The sequence below is a fragment of the Ischnura elegans genome, chromosome 2 (assembly GCF_921293095.1).
Source record: "Ischnura elegans chromosome 2, ioIscEleg1.1, whole genome shotgun sequence".
In the NCBI taxonomy this organism is placed as follows: Eukaryota; Metazoa; Arthropoda; class Insecta; order Odonata; family Coenagrionidae; genus Ischnura; species Ischnura elegans.
The window spans coordinates 70,947,950-70,953,736 of record NC_060247.1 but is presented as its reverse complement, the minus strand read 5'-3'; the positions used below and the strand labels follow the sequence as shown (position 1 = coordinate 70,953,736).

At 38.3% G+C, this 5,787-nt stretch overlaps 1 non-coding gene across 1 annotated transcript; it reads left to right on the top strand.

Annotated features, from left to right (window-relative positions):
- Positions 1-3,119: 3,119 nt before the first annotated feature.
- Trnai-uau lies at positions 3,120-3,209 on the top strand. Its single transcript is given in 2 exon segments — positions 3,120-3,157; positions 3,174-3,209. It is a non-coding gene; the product is annotated as a tRNA-Ile (tRNA).
- Positions 3,210-5,787: the final 2,578 nt, after the last annotated feature.

The window sequence follows — 5,787 nt, the reverse complement described above, 5'->3', positions numbered from 1 at the left end:
TGGTGCACTTAAATACTTCAGTATTCCTTAAGGCAAGGATGCTTTCGTGCTGTCAGTACGAGACCCTTTTCAGTTTAGCGTTGAAACTGAAAACAAATTGTCTTCAAACTAACGTTTTCCCCACTTTTCCAACATGCTCGTAATTCCATGCAGGGTTAACCCCTATATTAACGAAGTCACGTAATAGCTGGTATTATTGTTTTTTTTTTACAATGGAGTATAAAATTCATAATCCGTTCGTTAATTAATAAAGATCTGAATTATTGAATGATACCGGACATATAGGGATTTAGCAAATTATTGTATTTTTTACGCTGCTATTACTTTTAGACCGTATACTTTCTGCCAAAGTAATGTGCCCCCTTATTGACCATGACCAACAGTAACAGATCCAGGATCAGGACAAGGGGATGGGCCATGTTTTGGGGCATAGAGGGTAAACTCTCAGTAGTGGTGGGGGTCCGAAAAAATTACCATTTCAGCTAGTGTAAATTGGATACCCTGCCCTAGCCCCTATCTGGATCCGCCACTGTTGACCAACATGACAAAGTGGCGTCGAGTTGTTGCGGAATACTGAAAGAGTGGTAGTGAAAGGTTGGACGTTGTTTGCTATCTTAGTCGACTGAGCGCAGTCTGTGTGTGATCGGCATCTGCGTGCTCTGTGGGGGAGAACCGCGAATCATGGCGGTTGGTTTTGCGGCTGAGAGTGGAGACCGCGGGCAGCGGGGGGCCTAACGAGGGCACGTGGGCAGCTGCCTGGGCACGCAATCTGCAGCACGAAACGCACACACATCGGCACTTCTCTCCCACTGTATATCAGCCTCGCTCGCAGTCCACACGGCAGAGAGAAAGGTTCTTGTATTTCGACCTTGAGTGCGACTCAACTGCGCTAAGTAGACACTTGACGCGTGCATCTTTACTTTTTAACTACATATAACTAATTTTTACTATTAAACATACACGAACAACCATGCCCTGAATAGGGGAAACCTACCCACACGGGACTTGACACCTCGACCTATTTGTTTGGCAGGCAAAGACTTAACCCCACCGCCACTGAGGTCGGCCGAATTGCCTAAAAACTGCTGTTAATGAGCCAACTGTATTTGAAAATTAGCTTTACTGTAATCACTTAGCATCACCATTATGAAATTTCTGCAGTGTAATAGCCCAGCGGCTTTGTGCCAGACATGATAACAATTTCTTCATTGTTTTTAATCGATTCATTTTCTTGCCTCCAAATGAAAAATTGCAACCCAGAAACATAGCAGAATTGTTAGAAAACGGTTTCACGCTCCTTACCGTGAAACCTCACTTATGAAACTTTTTTTGGCAGTCCACTGAAAGTTTCATTAGGGAGATTCTACTGTATTTCAAACAGGGCTAGAGAGAGTGGCCATACTTCCTGGTTTGTTCTCAATGTTTTCAGACTTCACTATGGACCCCACCTCCCTGGTACTACGCTAGCTGCGGTTTATAGCTAGACTTGCACTTCAGTCGTTTGTACGTTTTTTTTTTTTGGCAATGAAAAATCAATGTGAACATAGAAGTATCCATTCTGGATTTCACACTTTTATTTTCTCATACCCAACAGATATGCCAAATCTTGCATTCAATAACATCACCAACGACCCACATTTTGTTAAGACTTGTTTGCTTTTAGAAATTCACTGCAAATGCATTAAGATGAAGAGAAATTTAATGATTTTCATATGTATCCTGCCGAGTGGGAGATAAATCCATGGTGTTCTTTCTTGTTTCCCTCTTAAGTTTAAAGAAATAATTGTCTTTAACATCAACATCACAATGCCCCCTCGTTTTTAGACTATGTCCTATACTTCTGGGTCCAGTAACTGAATAGGTGGATGCAGAATCAACATTCGCTCACAGATGATGGAAGAATGAATCACTCCAAAGCAACTCATTTCCAAAATATGACATTAATAGGGTAACAGGGTTCATCGACCCGTTAATGGTTTTCTGCCATATGGCTATAAGTTTTCAGTAATCAATCTTGTGAACTGTCTATCAAATTTGTTGTAGGTACCGAAAGATTTGTCAAGGGGGTTCGGACTAAAACTGAATTAGAAGGGTAGGTTATTAGAGAAAATGAGATGAGATATATAAATGGTTGAGTAGTACCTTCATTACATTCGCTCTTTTCTATGTTATACCACAATAATTAGGTCTAAGCATTTCATGGCAGGTAGGCAAACATGCATGTGAGGCATATGCCTCACTAACATCTACACTTGGAGTCACATTTCGGCACGGGATTAAGTACAGGAAAATTACGTTTCTTAGATATACTATGTCTATTAAGACCTTGTTCTATGAGGAAATTGTACTCACCCTACTAATGGGAGATTTTAGGAGTACCTATTATGTGAAATTGAAATCAAATACCTTCATAGACGGGACCATGGTCCATGTCCTGAGGTTCACATAAGACAAATGCATTTCCAACATTATCCATAATACAAATAGTCAAGCAAAGCGAATTAAATCAACAAAATTACAACAAATATGATCAAGGAAGTCAAGTTGGGCACTTTCCACTTTAACGAACTCCACATCAACTGAAGTACGCATCCTGGCGGGAATTCTTTCAAAGGCATAGTAGATTTTAGAAGCATTTCATTTTCAAGCCATTAATAAATGAATTATCACCAGCATGCTCATAAACCAAGTGATTCCTTCGACATAAGCCACGCAAAAATGGAGAGCATGGTGAGAACATACGCTTAACTTGGCTTTGAAACTATTAATTCAATAGTATTAACACACATTCACGATATAAAATCTATACACACACATAATAATTAAACCTAATAAATACTATTTCATTCATTATGACTAAAAAGATATGATTCTACAGATAGATACGCATCCTTGGAAGCCAACCGCATGCCTTATTACCGGTAGTCGATTTATCCTAGCTTGGAGAACAAAACTAATACATGGCTTTAGGGGCTCAGTAAAATGTTCTTAGAAATATACTCTTTGACATCGCATTAATTTTAATGCCCGAATAAAATTAAATATTACGCAGTCATTTCGCTTTGTTGCATATGTGGGCAACGATTTATATCTTATAATTTGTGCCCCCTCAGCCAACATCCCCAGTGGCGCAATTGGTTAGCGCACGGTACTTATATGACAGTATACGAGCTATGCCGGGGTTGTGAGTTCGAGCCTCACCTGGGGAATTTTTTTACTTGAGGCTGATCTTAGTCGTACAGTCTTTTTTCGGTATAACATTTATGAAAATTAACTTTGGAAACCTATATCGTATTTCTACGACATTAAATACATTATATTATCTTTTCTCTCATTTTTTAGGCAGCGCCTTCTGTAATTATTATGACCTATTATCGGTATTGTTGCAGAATGGTTTTTTCATTGATCGATTTTTGTTGGTCATCGTTAAAGGAATACTGCTAAATGTTTGTAGCGGAGAGAGTGACGTAAAATCACGGCTAAACTTAATAAATATTTTCCGCTTATGAAAAGATAGTTTCAATGAACATATGTCATAAGAAAATCAAGTACTACTAGTAATCAAGCAACAAAATATATCTTTGGTAGTGAAATATTCCTTATCAGTTTTCTGCTCTTTTTAATACGCTGATACTGGCTAATTCAATTATTTGATGTACCCCTGAAGATAATTATTAGCGGGCACATAAATCAACCCTGTTCGCGTTTACAGTACCCCAAACTACGAGAACACTTGGAAGATATGTCTTTTTCGTTATTTGATGAAAGGGATATGAATCTATGTGATTATTGGTCGGAAATATAATATCTCTACCGATTTTTTTTTTAAATATACTTAATCTTTAGGATCCTGATCCTTTCCTAATAAGTGAGAAATGGAAAAGTCTGCGCCTATATATTCTTTGCCGACCCAGTAAAAAGAAATGCATGGCTCATATTCTTTTTCCGGACGTAAGGTTTTTCGAAAGCATGGATCCTTAAATGCTGTTTACTATACCAATTACAAAAGTCTCCAACTAACAATTTAAAATCCTTTGTTACTCTGTAAATAAGTGATTTCTAAGAATTCGCGACCTTAGTACACTATACACTTGCGATTACCATACACATGCATCGTTTCCAGGATTCATTCCGCGTTTCAGCTTCACTATTATTAGTAACAATATTTGTTGTAAAATATTTCATTATTCACATCTCTAGCTTCATTAAGTTTTTCTCTGCCATTTCCCCTCAATTATTTAAGTCGTAGAATTTTCGTTTCAAGGAAAATGGTACAGTATGATATGGCATTTGGAGGAGGTGACCGACAGATAAGGTCATTTCCGCCATGTGGGAAGGGCAAGGGAAGGAAGGAGAGCAACACGAAGTTGGCATTAGCCTGCTCTTAACGAAAGGCGCCAAAGGGTACCACGGCTTACAAGCCCCATCCGAAGGACGGTGTTGGACGGTGTGTGCTCTCCACAAAGCACTCGGGTAGGGATCGGGCAGTCCCTGAAAAACCTCCCCCACCGCCGTATTTTGAAAAAAAAACCGACAAAGAAAAAAGTATTTCATGACCGTTTAGCACTCATGTAAACATAATATACTTTAACTCGATTACTATTTTGAAAGTAATTGGCAAATACAACAGTAGCGGATACAGAAAAAACTCAAGGTGGGGGCGCAAAATATATCTTGAGTTGTCTTTACTTTTATCGTAACAAAATATGATCAAGTCACAGGCAAGTTATAAGAAAATGTTATTTAAAGCGATTATACACATGTAGAAGACAATGGCAACTTATGATATAAAAAAAGTTAAGATTGCGGTTTTGCAATGTTCGGCAATACGGGCGGATCCTCAAGGGGGGGCGCCCCTATCTGTATCCGCCACTGAAATACAATCATTTAAAAACTACTTAAAGTAACTTTTATCGATCTCAATTTCTTTATCATGCCATAAAAGACCATAAGCTACGCGCTTTTTCATTACATCCACGTTTATTAGATTAAAACTCGATTCATTAGGGCAGTATATTTAGGGAAAAATATGACCGTGCTGTGAAAGAGATGAAATGCTCAAAGCGATTGAAAAAATCAAAACTAAAGCGAGGGTTTCAGGGCAAAATTAAACCCCGTAGTCCTTTCGGTCCTATAGTTTATGAGGGAGATAAAGGACAGCCCGTTAAATTGTTTCAAGATATTTAAGAGCTGTATTGACGCTGATGGTTAATTTTTTGCCTTGGTGTATCTACGAGTATTCCTGTGCTCAAAGGTACCAACTTTAGCGTTAACCTTATATACAGCTAACGTTGATGTATTATTTTGCATGTGTTTCCTAAACTTCCTTAATCCGAATACACACTTTATTAAGGAGAGCATTATAAAGGTGCAAACTATAATGTTTAGACATAATCAAAATTCACAGCCATTTAAAAAATTCTGGAAAAAAATCTATGCTGAAATGAATCCCCAATATATTTTTTTAGACCAAGCTCCCGAAATCTGAGGAAAATAGTTTTTGACGATCAACTCTTACGTGCAAGCCTAGTAAAAGAGATGTTTGACGGAACTCCGTCAAATACTCAATGTTTGAAGAGACTATTTGAAAGAAAGTAAAGGACGTTTTCCATATTTATCAGGCACATCGTTTGGTTGCCAAGCTCAACATTAAGATCAAGGAAAACAAATATGACGGATCGCATATCAACAGGATTTTCTGTCTCGACAGGGAAGATCACAAAAGGGGTAATAGAAACGTCACGAAACATAAAAAAGCGTGGATTGCCGTCAATTTTACGACACTCT